The following is a 20420-nucleotide window of genomic DNA, read 5'->3' as shown; positions in this document are numbered from 1 at the left end:
GGCTGCAGATGTGCAGAGTGGTAACTTTGGGAGGCAATGATAATTAAAGAGCATATGGTCTGTAATAAATCTGTACAGTAGTGCTAGCTCGTATGAATCGAGGGATTAAGAATAATAGCACATCCTTATGAATAGTGTGTTAAATCTCAAGTTACATTTCCTAGGCTTAATAGAGCTCTGTGTAAATTTGACGGCTTTTCTTATTTGGTACAGTATATGAACTGTGCAAAGATTTATGAGACAATTTGTGTACATGTACCCTGATCAAAATGGCCGAGAAGGGCCTGATAAAACACTAACATCTGGAGGTACAGATGTCACTTCTGCAAAACTGAAGACTGTTGGAAGGGAAGCAGGAGCATATGATTGTTAGAGGAACAGAGCTGGGAAGTGTCAACTTTCACGAGTTTGATAGAAATGCGCTATGAGTGCTTAATATCTTGATTGATAGTTTCAGATGAAGGCTACTATTCCCTAAGCTTGTGTCTACCTTTTTGTTTTGTTTTGGATTTGCTCTTTACTCTCAGTCTTTTTGTGGTGATGCCTTTGATCAGTAAGGCATTGAGTTCCCGAGCTTGGAAAATAGAGTTCACACTTTTAAAGCAGGGCAGCTGTGTTGGAAAAGGCAAATTGTGTCCACATTTTGCTCTGGCCCAATATGGTATATTATGGGTTGAATGGCTTCCCCTAAAAAGATACATCAAAGTCCTAGCCACCTGTACCAGTGAATGTGACCTTATTTGGAAATAAAGTCATTGCAGATGTAATTAGTTAACAAGAGGTCATGCTGGAGTAAGGCAGCCCTACTCCAATATGATTGGTGTCCTTATAAGAACAGGAGAGACAGAGACACACACAGGGAAGAACACCATGTGATGGTGGAGGCAGAGATTGGAGTGATGCCAAGGAGTGCTGAGAATTGCAGGAAACAATCAGAAGCTAAGTAAAAGACATGGAACAGATTCTTCCCCAGAGCACTCAGAAGCATTCGACACCCTGACTCAGCCTCCAGAACTGTGAGGGAATAAATGTGTGTTGTTTTAAGACACCCGCTTTGTGGTACTTCGTTATGGCAACCCTCAGAAACTAATATGTGGCATAATGAGCAAGAAGAGAAAGGGGCTGAGTTCCTCCTTCACTTACTTATACTCAGTGTTTATGTATTAATATCTCAAACTACCTATAATTAGTTATATATGTGTAATTAGTTATAAATACATAAGGGAGCCCTTGTGGTACAATGGTTAAGCCCACAGCTGTTAACCAAAAGGGTGGTGGTTCAAACCCACCAGTAGCTCTGTGGGAGAAAAGACCTGGTGATCAGCTCCTGTAAGGATTGCAGCCTAGGAAGCCCTATGAGGCAGTTCTACTCTGTCCCATAGGGTCTCTATGAGTTGAAATTGACTCAATGGGACCCAACAACAACAACATATATACAATTTGTTAAATATATAATTATTTCTTAATAGGTAGTTTGAAGGTATTGATATATACACACTGATTGATTATATATACATATACTCACACACACACACACAGTAAAACCTGTGAAAGCCAGAACCTGTATAAGATGGAAATCTGTCAGAGAGAAACTCAACTAACCACTAACATGGCATGCTAGAAAAGTGGTAAGACTATACCCTGTCAAACGCAGAAAACTTGCAAGACCTGGAAAGACAAGGAAGTCACCTCAAGTTCCGACTCTTCCAGCTTTCACTGTATATATGTATGTATATATATATGACACTGGAGGTTACATGATAGAACTTTACAAGATCAATGACTTATTCATTGCAAATACCTTCTTCAACAACATAAACAGTGACTATACACATGGACCTCACCAGATGGAATGCACAGGAATCAAACTGAATACATCTGTGGAAAGAGATGATACAGAAGCTCAATATCATCAGTCAAAATAAGGCAAGGGGCAAACGACAGAACAGACCGTGAAATTCTTATGCGCAAGTTCAAATTGAAGCTGAAGAAAATTAAAAGAAGTCCACAAGAGCCAAAGTATGATCTTCAGTATATCCCACCTGAATTTAGAGACCATCTCAAGAATAGATTAAACTTATTAAACACTAATACTGAAGACTAGACGAGTTGTGGAATGACATCAAGGACGTCATATATGAAGAAAGCAAAAGGTCATTTAAAAGACAGGAAAGAAAGAAAAAACCAAAATGGATGTCAGAAGAGACTCTGAAAGTTGACCTTGAACTTAGAATAGCTAAAGCAAAAGGAAGAAATGATGAAGAAAAGAGCTAAACAGAAGATTTCAAAGGGCAGCACGAGAAGACAAAGTATTATAATGACATGTGCAAAGACTGGGAGTTAAAAAACCAAAAGGGAAGAACACACTTGACATTTCTGAAGCTGAAAGAACTGAAGAAAAAATTCAAGTCTTGAGTTGCAATATTGAAAGATTCTATGGGCAAAATATTGAATGACACAGGAATCATCAAAAGGAGGTGGAAGGGATATACAGAGTCTTTGTACCAAGTCAGTATTCTACTATTTCAGGAGGTAGCATATGATCAAGAACGAATACTATTGAAGGAAAAAGTCCAGGCTACACTGAAGGCATTGGCGAAAAACAGGGTTCCAGAAATTGAGAAATTTCAACAAATGGATGCAGCACTGGAGGTGCTCACGCATCTGTGCCAAGAAATTTGGAAGATAGCTACCTGGCCAGCTGACTGGAAGAGGCCCATATATGTGCCCATTCCAAAGTAAAGCGTTCCAACAGAAAGCAGAAATTATTGAACAATATTATTAATATCACATACAAGTAAAATTTTGCTGAAAATCAACCAGAAGTGGTTGCAGCAGAACATAGGGAACTTCCAGAAATTCAAGCCGTATTCTGAAGAGGACATGGAATGAGAGGTATCGTTGCTGCTGTCTGATAGATCTTGACTGAAAGCAGAAAGTACCAAAAAGATGTTTACCTGTGTTTTATTGACTATGCTAAGACTTTCAACTGTGTAGATCATAAGAAATTGTGGATAACATTGTGAAGAATGGAAATTCCAGAACACTTAATTGTGATCATGTGGAACCTGTACATAGACCAAGAGGCAGTTGTTTGAATAGAACAGGTGTGCATCAGGGTTGTACTCTTTCACCATACTTACTCAGCCTGTATGCTGAGCAAATAATCTGAGAAGGTGGACTATATGAAGAAGAATGTGGCATCAGGATAGGAGGAAGACTCGTTAAAACCTGTGATGTGCAGATGACATAGTCTTGCTTGCTGAAAGTGAAGAGGACTTTGAAGCACTTACTGATGAAGATCAAAGGCTGCAGCCTTCAGTATGGATTACACCACAAAATAAAGAAAACGAAAATCCTCATAACTGGACCAATAAGCAACATTGTATAAATGGAGAAAAGATTGACGTTGTCAAGGTTTTCATTTTACTTGAATCCACAGTCAGTGCCAGTGGAAGCGACAGTCAAGAAATCAAGTGACATCGTATGGGGCAAATCTGCTGCAAAAGACCTCTTTAAAATGTTAATAAGCAAAGATGTCACTTTGAGGACTAAGATACACCTGACCAAGGTCATGATATTTTCAATCGCCTCATAGGCATGCAAATGCTGGATGATGAATAAGGAAGATAGGAGAAGAATTGATGCTTTTGAATTATGGTGTTGGTGAAGAATATCGAATATAACATGGAGTGTCCAAGAAATTAACAAATCTGTCCTGGAAGTACAACCAGAATACTCCTTAGGAGGGAGAATGGAGAGAATTTGTCTTATGTACTTTGGACATGTTATCAGGGGGACCAGTCCCCACAGAAGGACATCATGCATGGTAAAGAGGAGGGTAAACAAGAAAGAGGAAGACCGTCAATGAGATGGATTGATACAGTGGCTGAAACAATGGGCTCAAACATAGCAATGATTGTGAAGATTGTACAGGACTGGGCAACATTTGGTTTGGTCGTACATAGGGTCACTATAAGTCAGAATGGCCTAGACGACACCTAACAACAACATCTATATTTGGAAAGATAGCCTTATGTGTTTGGAACGAATATCTCTTTTTACTGGAATTTAAGAGATTTTTGTTTTATTTTGCTTACCCAAATGTTTATCTATATAAGGTGCCCTGTTGGCTGAATGTTAAGTGCTCAGCTGCTAACTGAAGAGTCAGTGGTTTGATGAACCCACCAGCTGGTGTGCAGGAGAAATGAGCTGGTGATCTGCTCCTGTAAAAATTACAGCCCAGGACATCCTATGTAGCAGTTCAACTCCGTCACATTAGATCACTGTGGTCAGAATCGAGTGGATGGTACCCAACGACATAATAACAAACAGATGTTTACAAGCGAGTAAAATAAAATAGTGTTTTTAAGAAGAAAAATATCAAGTAGGCTCTTTTTCTTGAAATTAGGGTCTTCACTAGAGTTCCAGAAGCTTCCTTCTGGTTCCATCACAGTCAAGCAATAACAACTAATTTTTCCTTTCCACTCATTATACTACTCAATCAAAATAAATTGAAACATAATTATTATTCTCAGTCAAAAACAACATACTTCCCAAGTATCCTAGTACAGAATATTACTGACAACTGTTACACTCTTAAATAAGCAAAAATAGGTGGGACCATGTGAGAAAGAGTATAAATTTATAATACACAGAAATTCCAACCAGTAAATTCTTTGGAGATTCCTGAAAGAGCCTTCCTAGAGGAAGAAGACATATCACTTCAATATCAAGTCAGTCAAGTCTTTCCCTAATGGATCAACATTCCACTGACTGAAGATATTTGGGACCAGTTTTTAAATTCATATCTTTTTCCTCTACCGGAGAGTTGATTTTAGGAACAATGGCTTGCCTCTGTGTCCTGTGCCAGGTCTTTGGAGACTTAGATGAAAAACTCGTCAATTCCAGCAATCCTCTTTACAAGGTCCACATGTATGTGCCATCTTAAACAGTATAAGTCTATGTGTATATAAATACATAATCTGCCCATTCATTTGTTGGATGTAATGTCGAATTGGGAATACAATGGATAACAAAAGCAAAGTAATTAAGGCAATATTGAGTTTCCCTTGTGGAAAGAGAGAGGATGATTATATCGCCATAACCTTTGGAATTGGACAGTAACCTTAGCTGATCAGCAACTCGTTTTTCACCCAATGTCATTCTGTTCTCTTCTGACCTCCTTCTACTCATACTGTAGATGAATAGCCACGCTCCCAGATTTACTGTTCTGCCACCGACTAAGGAAGCAGCTGCCGATGCTGTGATGATGCATGCAATCTAGAGATGCCAGGCTTTTACTTCTGTCTATTGGGGATTTTTTTTTTTTCTTGTTGGCTTCTGATGAGTAGTTTTATATTTCATACTGGCAGGGCTGCATCACAGCCTAAAGAAGGGTTAATGGCCCAAAAGATGTGATATGAGTTTCACACGGTGGCATAATGTACCCTCCAGGAACGCTTAAATGCTGCCTTAGCAAATGGCTTTAGCATGGAATGATAGGGAGCATTTTCGAGTTTTCTCTGAATCAAACAGACAGACAGGCACAGAGAAGCAGAGACAGACAGACAGACACACGCAGTAGGTAGAACACTCAGTTCTCTCCCTGGTACCGGAAGGAGCTTTGTCATTGTTGTCAGTAGCCATAGAGTTGATTCCAACTCAGGGCGACCCCATGCGTGCAGAGTAAAACTGCTCCGTATGGTTTTCAAGGCTGTGACCTTTCAGAAGCAGATCACCAGACCTATCTTCCGCGGTGCCTCTGGATGAGTTCAAACCACCAACCTTTCAGCTAGTATTCAAATACTTAACCATTTACACCACCTAACAACTCCTGCTGGAGGGAGCTAATTGTATAAAAAGAACAAAAAAGGGTTAACTAACAATCACCAAGCGTGTACTCTGGAATGATCTACATGTACTATTACACGGTCGCCACATACACACATATTCCAATATATACGTGTCTATGCATATATATACACACACGATTACCATATATGTTATACACATAGTATTATAGTAATAGAACTAAGGTGTGGTTCTGAATTTTAACTATGAAACTTTATTCCCGGTAGTGTAAGTGAAAGTCATAAGAGAACTATGTCACGTCTTTGTTTCATCTGTATCCTCTTCTTAATTCTGGTTCTACATTCACATCCGTGTGTCAGAAACTAATTACAGAAAATCCTTAGTCTCTTTGTTCAGAATTAAGTTTATAGTCTTAGACGACTGCATTTTCTGTTGCTATTTGCTACTATATCAATCTATGTATATAAGACCTTTATGAGTTGATATTCTAACCTAATGCATAACTTGCAAAAATATCTTCTGGGTTAGATTTCTGAAATATCTCTGCTACAACAAGAGAGTTTCCTTTGCCGGCTTGTTGTTTGTTTTATCAATGATGTTTTAGCTTCTGGTAAAAAAGAACAGATTCTCATCTCGGCATATTGTCGCATAGAAAAATAGATCTCCATTTCTCAGGATTCTCAGACTTTGGCTACTTTAGGTATCAAATTATGAGGTGTCACCTCCAGTATTTTCAACTGTAGTTGGGATGGTAGACAAAGGATTGCTTTGTGGGGGTTTTGCTCTTCAAATTCAAAGTCAAACGAGTTACTGATACAGCCAGACAGCCAAGTATAAAATAGTTCCTTCCTTATTAGATAAAATGTAGAATTAAGAATAATACACTTTTTGAAGGAATACAAATTTAATATCTGGAAAAAATTGATTCCCCCCAAAATATTTAATACTTTGATAATTGTTTTCAGAGTAGATTGGAATACACAGCAGAAGAATCTTGCCTGAAATGTACATACACATGCACACCCATATACATTCACATACATATACATCCCACACAATGCACATGCGCACATACACACACAGACACACACAAAATCTCCAGAAGTTATATTTGGATAATAAAAATGGGGAATCATCAAAGGTAGCAGGATCCATTATTAGCACTGCAAAGTAAAAAATAAATTCCCAGCTCTCTCATGCACTAAATGCTTTCATTCCCTGCCCAGCACAAGATGGGGCAGTCTTATGATTACAGCCCCCCTGGCCCAAAAGAGAGAGATGAATGCTCTGGAAATTGATAGCAGACCCACAGGGGCAGGGACCCACTTTAGGTTTGGAGGCATCAATAATATCCTTTTCCAAATTTGGGAAACCAAGCTGAAATCTCCTGTAGACTTGGGAGCTGAGACTTGTACTTTAGAGCACATACGATGTAAGTCAGCCCAGGAAATGAGTCTGTAGAAGGAGGAGAAGCAAGCAGATGCAATGACAGGCACCATGTGGCCCCTGGAGGAGAAAGAAGGAAAGATTATTGGTTATGCATGTTGATCGATTCCCAAATCCAGGTTCCTTGAGACCCTGCTCTGTGGTTATTATCTTTAATAACTCATTGTTTCCTAGATTTAATTCCCTTTCACAGAAGGAAATGAGTGGAAGCAGGAAGGAGTCTGAGAAATCTTTCAGCCTAACATCTGGTTTTACAGATTCATAAACAGAGTTTTACTGGGGCTTGTGCTGCGTTGAATACAGCCCCCCTCCCCTCTAAATTTATGTTCAATGGAGCTTCAGAGAGTGACCTTATTTGGAAATAGGTTCTTTGCAGAGGTAATTAGTTAAGTTAATATGGATTCACTGTCACTGGTGTCCTTACAAGAAGAGGAGACACAAAGACACAGACACATAGAGAAGGTGGCCGTGTGAAAATGGAGGTAGAGATTGCAATGATGCTTCTACAAGCCAAGGAATGTCAAGGATTGCCAACAACACTGAAGTTAGGAAGAAGCAAGGAAAGCTGCTGCCTTAGAGCCTTCAGAGAGAACATGGCCCTGTCAATGCACTGAGTTCAGAGTCCAGAACTGTGAAAGAATAAATTCCTGTTGTTTTAAGCTACCTAGTTAGTGGTACTTTGTTATGACAGCCCTAGGAAACTAGTGCAAATTGAAAAAAAAGAAAACTTGCTAAAGATCATGTAGAGACATAATCAGTCCTTTTGTTGAATATAGTCTTTAGCATTGACACAATATAGTTCAAATGAATATTATCAATAACATGAAAGACATAACCATTAATGCTATTTTTACTTTGAAGCACTGAGAATATTTTCTCTACAGGTTTTCAGGGAACAAATTGCTTTTCTGCTGGGTGACCTAGTTATAAAAAATTCTGGAACGTTCATTTACTGTGAAAAATGTGGCCTCCCATGATCTTGCCCAAGTTATATTTCTAGACTAATTTTCACTATTCATATTTGCATAGCTTGTGCTCTAGTCACACTGGGTTAATCATTGTTCCTTGAGTATGCCCAATTTCATTCTTTTAAAACATATTTTTAGTTTATTGAAAAAACAATATTTCTTCACATACATATGTTTGCATATAACGTTTCTTTTTCCTAGGACAGTAGTTCCTCGTCCTGATTGCACAATACAAGCCCCTGGGGAGCTTTGAAAATAATGATGGCCAACCTCCAGAAGTTCTGATTTAATCGATCTGGGTTGTGGCATCAGTATTTAACTCCTAACTGAAGTGTCATTTGTTATAATATCGTTGTTAGGCGCCGGCGAGTTGATTTGGGCTCATAACGATCCTATGTACAACAGAACAAAACACGTCCCAGTCCTGTGCCATCCTCACAATCATTGCTATGTGTGAGCCCATTGTTGAACCACTGAGTCAATCCATCACACTGAGGGTCTTCTTCTTTTTTGCTGACCCTCTACTTTACCAAGCATGACGTCCTTTTCCAGGGACTGGTCCCTCTTGGTAACATATCCAAAGTACGTGAGACGAAGTCTAGGCATTCTTGCTTCTAAGAGGCATTCTGGCTGTACTTCTTCCAAGACAGATTTGTTCATTTTTCTGGAAGTTTATGGTATATTCGACATTCTTCACCAATACCATAATTCAAATGCATCAGTTCTTCTTCAGCCTTCCTTATTCATTATCCAGCTTTCACATGCGTATAAGGTGATTGAAAATACCATGGCTTGGGTCAGGTGCAACTTAGTCCTCAAAGTGACGTCTTTGCTTTTTAATACTTTCAAGAGGTCTTTTGAAACAGGTTTGTCCAGTGCAATACATCATTTGATTTCTTGACTGCTGCTTCCATAGACGTTGATTGTGGATTCAAGTATAACGAAATCCTTGACAACTTCAATCTTTTCTCTGTTTATCATGATGTACTAGAGCATAATTTACATAGTATAAAATTCATCCACTTAAGTATACAGTTTGATGAAATTTGTTAACTGTACACAATCATATAACCATCACCACAATCAAAACTTAAAATCGTTCCAACCCCCAAAAGTTTCCTTACCGTTTTGTAGTTGGTTCTCTCCCCTAATGCAAACCCAGGCAACCAATGATCTGCTTTCCGTCACTACAGTTTTACCTTTTTTAGAACTTCATATGAATGGAATCACAGAGTATGTGTAACTTTTCCCACTTAACATACCTTTATATTTTGGAGATTTTACCATATTGTTACATATAATATTTTCTTACTTTTTATTGATGAATTCAATTCCATAGAAAACATAAACTACATTTTTAAATTTATTTACCTGCTGATGAACAATTGAGCTGTTTCCAGTTATTTGATTGTTATGATATTTTCATACAAATCTTTGTGTGGACATGGTTTCATTTCTGTAGGAGTGAGATTGCTGGATCGTAAGTATATATTTACTTGTATAGATACTATCATATTGCTTTTCAAAGTGGCTGTATCATTTACATTCTCACCAACAATGTATGAGGGATTCTGTGGTTTCCCATCTTCACCAACACTTGGCATTGTCAGTCTTTTTATTTTTAACCATGTTATAGCGTCGTTATGAGCCAGAACTGACTCAACAGCAACAGGTTAGCGAGTACTTAGTTGATACCTCAGCTATTAGTATTTTTTAACAATTTCTACATGAATAATTAAGTGACATTGATTATATTCTTCATATTGTGCCATCATTCTCACGATCCTTTTCCAAATTATTCCACCACCATTAATCAAGTCCCCCCACCCCACCCCCAAAAAAGATTGCTGTCCAGTCAATTTCGACTCATAGTGATGCTATAAGACAGAGTAGAACTGCCCCATAGAGTTTCCAAGGAGCGCCTGGTAGGTTTGAACTGCCAACCTTTTGGTTAGCAGCTGTAGCTCTTAACCACTACGCCACAAAGGTTTCCACCATTAACATATGACATAAAATCAAGTCTCCCTAAGCAAAAACTCCTCCGTCCCCCTCCCTCCCACCCCTGACAACTTTGGTTTTTATTTATTTGCTTATTTCATTTAAGTGAGATCATACAGTATTTGTCCTTTTGTGGCTGACTATTTCTCTAAGCATGTTTTCAAAGTTCATCCATGTTGTGGCATTCTTCAGGACTAGATTTTTCTTTTTTGCAGAGTAATAGTCCATTGTATTTACACACCATTCTGATTATCCATTCATCTGTCGGTGGGCATTTAGTTGTTCCCACATTTCGGCTATTGTGAAAAGTGCTGCAGTGAACACTGATGTACAGGTTTCTGTTTGTATGCCTGCTTTCACTTCTTCTGTGTATATGCCTAGGATTGGGATGGCTGGGCCATATGGTAGTTCTATGTTCAACTTTTTGAGGAACCACCAAACTGTTTTCCACAGTGGCTGTACCATTGGCATTAATGTTTTTAATTCAGTATTAATTCGAGCTTCAGTATTAAAAAAAAAAAAAAGAAAAACTTTCCCAGGTGCTCCTAATGTCAGTTGTGGCTGCAGATGATTATACTACTCTGTCCTTTCATGCCATTTCTCAATATTTAAATTTTGCCCATTCTTCAGGCTCTACCTTAAATGCCAATTTACCTATAAAAACTTTTCTCATCTAAGATAGGAGTAATTCCTTCCTGAAATCACAAATCGCTATTACTTAGCACTAGTCACTTTGTACTATGGTTATTTATGTGTGTAGTTATATGCCTATGCGACTGTAAGATCTTTGAAGGTGAAGATTTTATTTTGGTACCTTACCCATAGAGGCCTTAGTGAATATTCTGAATGAATTATAAATATTAACAATGTTTACTTCATATTTAGTGTAACACAGATTCTGGAGCCAGACTCTGTACATTTCAATAGCGGCTCTGCACCCCAGAGTTCCATGGCCTCAGGCATGTTAATTAATCTCTCTGTACCTCAGTTTTCCTATCTGAAAATGGGGCTACAAATGCTATTATCTCAAAGAGTGATCCTGATAATTGAATGAATAGTTCAACAGCATTTAAAATAGTGCCTAGCACATGTTAAGTAGTATGCAAGTGTTAGCTACTATTTACAGTTTGTGTGTGTGTCTGCTATATGATGTATGGGAGGATTTGGAACAAGAATGAATAAAACCAGAGAGATATTAGAAAGAGAGGACACCATGAGGGAAAAAGAGAGGTTAGGATTCTTCCCAAAATATTGGCTTCAGACAAATTGAAAATCAAATATCCTTTTAACCCTCATCAGAGGAACTCCCTAGAGTGAAGCTTTGCAGTCTACAGAGTACCCCGCTACCCAAGATTGAATGCCATAATGTTCAGCTGATGTCTGATTCTAGAATTTTTCCCTCTTCTTCAGGTTGCTATCACTTGCAGTTTCGTTGAGAGCCAGTTCTGATTTGCAGCTAGTAGCTCCAGCTTTCAGTTAAGTCTCTGTACCAAGATCATAGGCAGTTGACCAGCTGCTTGCCACCTACAGTAACTAGCTGGGTTTCCTCCTAGGTAGAGACATTCTTTGGCCATGACCCAGTTAACATTGTCTACCTGGTATACAATTTTATATATATATATATATTTTTTACTAAGAACAGTGGTCAAGTCCTCAGGACATATCTTTGTGGTCAGTAGGGCAATATTGCTATATCCTATTCTTTCATTCATTTTCCGAGCACAGAGATCTATTATTATGCAGACAGGAAGTCTAGTCATGATAATAAACATAGTAACTAACATTTCTTGGGTTCTTACCATGTACCAAGCATTGTGCTAAGTATCGTACATAAATTATCACACCTAATCTTCAGTAAACATTACAAATTAGAAGTTATTACTGTCCCCAGTTTATGAATGAGGAAACCTAGACTGAGAGGCTAAGTAACTTGCCTAACATCATTGTGCCAGTAAGAGCCTGAACTGTATTCATTCATTTCTTTCATTCATAAGTGACGATAATACTGATACTCATATTCACTAGTTTCTCCTTGTGATCATTAAGGTTGTATGTCATGGCTGGGCCCTGATTCTCAGAGGCTTGGCAGTTATCATGTAGTTTGGCAGTTCTATAATGATGTGATCACCTCCATGATAAGATTTGATATAATGCGATCACCTCCATAATGGGATCTGCTGTGAGTAGCCAATCAGTTGAAAGGGAGTTTCCTTGGGGGTATGGCCCTCATCCAGCATAGGTGGACTTTCTGTCAAGGCTCCTGGTTTTTGCTCACTCTGGATCCTATAGATGGCTCCTGTTTATCTGACCTCTAGTTCTTGGAACTTGAGCCAGCAGCTTATCTTCCAACTTTCCTCATGATCTTGGGATTTGTTGATCTTCACAGCCTGTGAGCCAGAGCCCTGCTGTCTGACTTGCCAGTCTTGGATTTGCCAGCCCCTGCAGCTACGTGAATCAGAAGCCTCCAGCCTGACCCATGAACTTGAGACATTCCAGCCTCTATAACTGCAAGAGCCATTTCCTTAATATAAATCTCTCTCTATGTATTTCTACGTTTTACTGGCTTTGCTTCTCTAGAGGACTGAGCTTAAAACACACCTCTAGTAGTGCTGTTTTTCAAAGCGGCATAAATATTAGTCATCCCTCCCCACACTACCTTCTCTTTCTTGCTATGGGCCCTTTATCTGAACCTTGTTTGTCTAGAGGTAAAATCTAGAATGCTCGTGCAGTACAAAGAAGTCAAAGTATGACAACAAATTGGTGACACACCCTCAGTCCTGCTTGATGGTACTTTCTGGAAACAATTTACCATGTCACTGCCTTGCTTTCTTGCATTGGATAGAGGAAAATAGGAATTTTCAACTTCAGAGAGATGTGCTGAAGGGATTGATGTAACATTTAAATTCTAAACTCCTAAACAAAATCTTACCACTATCCTGACATTGTCTGGCATCCCCAGAAATGCCCTTTTTTGGGTGAGAATTCCAGAGAATTTTCCCCCATTTGTGAGTCCCCAAACAATTTTGGGGGAATGCACAGTGCATACATTTTCTCCACCAACTAGTCAGACTTTAATGTTTAAAGTGCTCTGATACATTTCCCATGGAATCGGTGGTATTTTTAGTCAGAGCAGTTGCTGGAAATTTGGTCAGGTTTGCTTCTCAGGAATTTAACTGGGAGTTTTTTATTTGCTTTGCCTCTCTTCCAAATGACAGTGTATCTTTTCTTTGATGATAGGAAAGAAAGGGGTGCTTTTTGCATTCCAGGGGTTTCATATTCAAAGGGACTGATTAGGATGATTTCTAATTGAAATAAATAAAATATTTCACCAGACCCTGGAAACAACAGCCTGCTTATATTCAGACTGTATTCACGCAGTAGGAGGAAAAGAACCCCTGGGATTATCTGAAGTTTTACTGTTGCTGCCAGGGTGGGGGCAAAGAAAATCACCTTTGAGATCAAATCCCTGAGAGAGCAGCTTTGAGTGAGGAGACATCTTTCTTCAAATACTGTATCTCTGGGGCCTGGAGGGGTCACGGGGATTTCTTTCTTCAAACATCGAATATTTTGCAGCCACTCCATGGTGCAGAACCTACCAGATGTTCTCTGTCTCCTACTGGCTGGGCCTGGCCACCCTAGGGCACACAGTGCCTGCTGCTCTTCTCACTGCTCCTGGAGGTCGGCTGGGAGCTCCCGGGAGGGTTAGACGATGGTGCTACTGAGGCATGGGACACTGACTTGATCCACGTGTAAGCCAGTCACCTTTGCACAGAGAAAAGCTTTGTCCCTTGGCCTCAGTTTGCACCAAGCCCCTAGCAGTCATTCCACAAATGGGTCAGAAGGGAACCAAGTGAGAGTATGTTGATGAATGAGGAATTCATTTTCACTGTAGGAAAATCAAAGCACAGGACTTGCTGAACCTAAGTTTATAGCAACATCTTTATAGGTGTGGGTCAGTGGGTAGTAAATAATAGAAGGTAAGCAGGCACCCAAAGCAAAACAGGAGACAAGGACCTTCTCCCAGAGCCAACAGAGAGAGGAAACCTTCCCCTAGAGCTGGACCCTGAATTCAGACTTCTAGCCTCCTAAACTGTGAGAGAATAAATTTCTGCTTGTTAAAGCCATTCATTTGTGGTATTTCTGTTATAGCAGCACTAGATAACTGTTGATAACTAAGGGAAACCCTGGTGGCAGAGTGGTTAATAGCTACCGTGGCTAACCAAAAGGTCGGTAGTTCGAATCCACCAGGTGCTCCTTGGAAACCACATGGGGCAGTTCTACTCTGTCCTATAGGGTCCCTATGAGTCGGAATCGACTAGATGGCAATGAGTTCATTTATTTTTTATTTTTTAGATAATTAAGACAGAGGGAGAAATGCAATAGGTACACAGATAACAACATAGGAAGGCACGAGATAAAAAGAAACAAAATGCATAATATTATATAGTGAGCCAAAAATGGCTTCTGCTTCTTGGCCTCAAGTTGTTTATGTCTTTGTAGGAAAAAGAAGCCTGTTAGTCAAAAAAGCCTGCTGGCACCAAATTTGTACACATCCATTTGTTTCAGAATAGCCTAAATAAGAAGGTTTTTAGCCACTTAGAGCCTTTCTGCTTTATGAAGCCTGTGAACTGCATTCAACATCTGCTAGCTCTAGAGAGATGAAACCCTGTAGTTACAAGGGCCCCAAGGCAATGGGAAAATGTGGAGCGGAATGAATGAGGAGTAACAAGATATAGAACTGACCTCCAGAAGGGTTTAATCTATTATCTATGAGTGGAATCAAAAGAAGAAAACCATGAAGACAGAAGAAAGGAAACAAACTAATACAATTTTGAGTATTTATAATATGCCAGGCATTACATAAGGTGTTTTAAATAAATATGACATTTCATTTTTAAAAAACCTACTGAAGCAATTATGAGATTTCTCTTTTTTCTGTAATTACGGTAAATTATGTTGATCAATATTTTAAATGTTAAACCAACTTTTCCTGCAGTAAACTCAGCTTGATACTTTTTTTATATATCATGTGGATTCAGTTTACTAATACTTATTTAGGATTTCCATGTTTTCTCATACATTTATGAGAGAAGTTTTCTTGTACTTTACTTATATTGTCTTTGTCATCTTTTGATGTAAAGTTTGTGGTAGCCTCATAAAATGAGTTGGAAAGTATTTCTTCTTTGGAAGAGTTTGTGTAAGATTGAAGCTATTTCTTCTTAAATGGTAAAAAGAAGCCATATGGACATGAGGATTTCTTTGTGGAAAGGTTTTAAACTACAGGTTGAGCCTTTATATGTATATAAAAGAAACTATAGCTCTTCACATTTTGTATTTCTTCTTGCGTCAGTTTTGGTAAGGTATGTTTTTATAGAATTTTGTCCATTTTCATCTTATATAACTATTAAATGTATTAGCATAAATATATTAGTAATACCTTTTCATTTGTCTTTTTACTGTCTGTAGGGTATATAATGATGTCTCTTTCTTCATAGCTAATAGTGATAATCTGTAATCTCTACCTTCTCTTTTTCTTGGGATTTATCAATTTTATTTATCTTTCAAAGGACTTTTTTGCTTGTTGATTTTCTCTATTGTACATTTGTTTTTTTATGTAGTTAACTTCTGCTCTTATTTTTATTATTCTCACCCTTCTAGTTCCTTCATTTCCCTCATACTGTTTGATGCTGTTTTTAACTTTTTGAAATTGATAACTTAGATAATGAATTTTCAACTTTTCTAATATAAAACTAAACACTATTATAACTATACTCTGCAGGTTTTAACATACTGTATTTTCTTATCTTCAGTCCAAAATATTTTCTAATTTTTATTGAGGTTTCTTCTTTGATGCATGAGCTGTTTATATATGTCCTGCTTAATTTTCAAACACTTGGGGGTTTTAAAGTTTTCCTGTTATTAATGATTTGTATCTTAATTCGAATGTACTCAGAGAATATTCTCTGAATGATTGAAATTCTTTGAAATGTACTGAAGCCTATTTCATGACCAAGCATACGGTGAAACTTGGTAAATATTCCATGTACTCTTAGAAAAGAATGTGTAAATTACATTTGTTGTATGCAACATTCTCCTGTCATTTATTTCAAATCTGTTAATCCCATTGCTCTGTCTTCTATAAACCCACCCTATATCCTTATTGTTTTTTATCTCCTCGTTCTATCAGTTACTGAAAGGTGTGCTCTGCTGCCCCACACTGATTATAGATTTCTTTACTTCTCCTTTTAATTTTCCCAAGTTTTTCTTAATATATTTTGAAGGTATGATATTGTTGTTCTTAGTTGCCATTGAGTCAGCTCTGACTCATGGTGCCCTTATGCAAAAGAGAATGACTCCCTGACAAGTCCTGTGCCATCTTCAAGATCGTCAGTATGTTTGAGTCCATTATTGCAGCTATTGTGTCAATCCCTTCCACTGAGGGTTTCTTTCATTTTTGTCAACCCTCTACTTTGGTAACCATGCTGTCCTTTTCTAGCGATTGGTCTTTCCTAATGACACGTCCAAAGTTCGCAAGTCGAAGCTTTGCCATTCTGTCTTCTAAGGAGAATTCTGGTTGCATTGCTTCTAAGACTGATTTGTTTGTTCCTTTGGCAGTCACTGGTATATTCAATATTCTTTGCCAATAGCACAATTAGAATGCATCAATTCTTCTTTGGTCTTTCTTATTCATTGTCCAGCTTTTGCATGCAAATGAGGCAATTGAAAACATCATGGCTTGGGTCAGACACACTTTAGTCTTCAAAGTGACATCTTTGCTTTTAAAGAGGTCTTTTTGCAGCAGATTTGCCCAATGCCATACGTTGTTTAATTTCTTGACTGCTGCTTCCATGGGCATTGATTTGGACCCAAGTAAAATGAAACGCTTGACAATTTCAACTTTGTCTCCATTCATCATGTTATTAGGTGAATTAAAATTTTGAGTTGTTACATCTTCCCAGTGAGTTGGCCCTTTTATCACTACGGCATGTCTTTGTTTAGCAGTGCTTCTGGTTTTAAAGTCTACTTTTACTGATTTAGCTATATCAATTTCTAACTACGTCCACTGTAAGCAGCATATATATATATATGGTTTTATTCCTTCCATCCTTCCTTCCTTCCTCCCTCCCTCCCTCCCTCCCTCCCTCTTCTCTCTCTCTCTTTCTTTCTCTTTCTTTTTTTCCTACTTTCTTAATTTAGTCTGACAAAGCAAGGGACTTGGGAGATGAGAAAAGTGGACAAAAGAAAATGGAAATAAAGATTTTTAAAAAGTTTAGAGAGGGGGGCCAAGATGGCGGACTAGGTAGACGCTACCTCGGATCCCTCTTGCAACAAAGACTCGGAAAAACAAGTGAATAGATCACGTACATAACAATCTACGAACCCTGAACAACAAACAAAGATTTAGAGACAGAAAACAAACAAATATGGGGAAGCAGCGATTGTTTTCGGAGCCTGGAGCCAGTGTCCCAGTCAGGTAACCTTTGGCGCCCGATTTAGGGCAGGGCCCGGGGGAGCTGACAGTGCAAACAAGGGGCCCAGCCCTACCCCCCTGAACTCACCCCGGGAGGGGGCCCAGCCGGTTCGCGGGCAGTGTGGCAATGCAGCCGGTGGGAGAAGTCCCCGGGAGGCAGTGACTGGTCTTGGAGCTGGGAGAGCAGCGTCCCAGCTGGGGAATCGTGCCGCCGGACATTTGACTGGGCGCTGTCACGGCACAAGCATGGGGAGCTGCTCCACTCCCCTGAACTAACCCTGGGAGGGGGCCCAGCCGGTTCGCGGGGGGGGGGGGGGCGTGGTGGCTGGAGGGCGAGAAGTCCCCAAGAGGCAGCGACTGATTTTGAAGCCGGGAGTAAAGCATCCCAGCAGGGGAACCTTGATGCTAGGATTCGAACTGGCAGCGGAGGATCTGACCCTGACTTCAGCGGGCCAGACCCCGGGGGGCAATCTTCACACAGCCAGCACACATAGGCGACACGCCCCGCAGGAATCTCAGATATAATAGTCATTGCAAGCAAGATAAGCAACTTTGGCTATATTCTGAGGTGCTACTCTCCTATCTCTCTGATCCCTCCCCCACCCTCCCCAGGCGGCTTCATTAACATTGGAATTGCCTGAGCCAGAGGGAGAACTGCTCCGGCTCCACGGTGGCTTTGCTCCCCCCCCCTTTTTTTTTCTTTTGGTCTTTTCCTAACCCAATCTTTCGGCCTGAGAGAAGGAAAAACAAAAACAAAAAAAACCCAGAGACCAAAAATCCACCCCTAATTGGACTAAAAACACAGAACCAGCTACAGCCAAGCATATATGATCGAAATCTCAGACTTTCATCCTTACAGGGAACAAGGTGGCAGTTATAATCCAAAGGCAATTCTGACAGGGATCTGACTGCATTTTTTTTTAGCGGATTTTCTGGAAAAACTAGTTTCCCAGTGATGGCTCAGAGACAGCAGTCCATATCAAACCACATAAAGAAGCAGACCATGACAGCTTCTACAACCCCCCAAACAAAAGAATCAAAATCTTTCCCAAATGAAGATACAATCCTGGAATTATCAGATACAGAATATAAAAAACTAATTTACAGAATGCTTCAAGACATCAGAAACGAAAGAAGGCACACTGCAGAAAAAGCCAAGGAACACACTGATAAAACAGTTGAAGAACTCAAAAAGATTATTCAAGAACATAGTGGAAAAATCAATAAGTTGCAAGAATCCATAGAGAGACAGCATGTAGAAATCCAAAAGATTTACAATAAAATTACAGAATTAGACAACGCAATAGGAAGTCAGAGGTGCAGACTCGAGCAATTAGAATGCAGACTGGGACATCTGGAGGACCAGGGAATTAACACCAACATAGCTGAAAAAAAATCAGATAAAAGAATTAAAAAAAATGAAGAAACCCTAAGAATCATGTGGGACTCTATCAAGAAGGATAACTTGTGTGTGATTGAAGTCCCAGAACAGGGAGGGAGGACAGAAAACACAGAGAAAATAGTTGAAGAACTCCTGACAGAAAACTTCCCTGACATCATGAAAGATGAAAGGATATCTATCCAAGATGCTCATCGAACCCCATTTAAGATTGATCCGAAAAGAAAAACACCAACACATATTATCATCAAACTTGCCAAAACCAAAGATAAAGAGAAAATTTTAAAAGCAGCAGGGAGAAAAGAAAGGTTTCCTTCAAGGGAGAATCAATAAGAATAAGTTCAGACTACTTAGCAGAAACCATGCAGCCAAGAAGGGAATGGGACGACATATACAGAGCACTGAAGGAGAAAAACTGCCAGCCAAGGATCATATATCCAGCAAAACTCTCTCTGAAATATGAAGGCGAAATTAAGATATTTACAGATAAACACAAGCTTAGAGAATTTGCAAAAACCAAACCAAAGCTACAAGAAATACGAAAGGAAATTGTTTGGTCAGAAAACCAATACTATCAGATACCAGCACAACACAAGGTCACAAAACAGAACATCCTGATATCAACTCAAATAGAGAAATCACAAAAACAAATTAAGATTAATTAAAAAAAAAATACTCATAACAGGGAATCACGGAAGTCAATATGTAAAAGGTCACAATAATCAAAAAGAGGGACTAAATACAGGAGGCATAGAACTGCCATATGGAGAGTGATACAAGGCGATATAGAACAATACGAGTTAGGTTTTTACTTAGAATAATAGGGGTAAATAATAAGGTAACCACAAAGAGGTATAACAACTCCATAACTCAAGATAAAAGCCAAGAAAAACGTAACGACTCAAACATAAAGTCAAACACTACGAAAATGAGGATGTCACAATTTACTAAGAAAAATGTCTCAGCACAAAAAAGTATGTGAAAAAATGAAATTGTCAACAACACACATAAAAAGGCATCAAAATGACAACACTAAACACTTATTTATCTATAATTACGCTGAATGTAAATGGACTAAATGCACCAATAAAGAGACAGAGAGTCTTGGACTGGATAAAGAAACATGATCCGTCTAGATGCTGCCTACAAGAGACACACCTTAGACTTAGAGACACAAACAAACTAAAACTCAAAAGGATGGAAAAAAACTATATCAAGCAAACAATAAGCAAAAAAGAAGAGGAGTAGCAATATTAATTTCTGACAAAATAGACTTTAGACTTAAATCCACCACAAAGGATAAAGAAGGACACTACATAATGAT

Source organism: Elephas maximus, chromosome 5, assembly GCF_024166365.1.
Source record: "Elephas maximus indicus isolate mEleMax1 chromosome 5, mEleMax1 primary haplotype, whole genome shotgun sequence".
Taxonomy (NCBI): Eukaryota; Metazoa; Chordata; class Mammalia; order Proboscidea; family Elephantidae; genus Elephas; species Elephas maximus.
Note: the sequence above shows the minus strand (reverse complement) of the source record.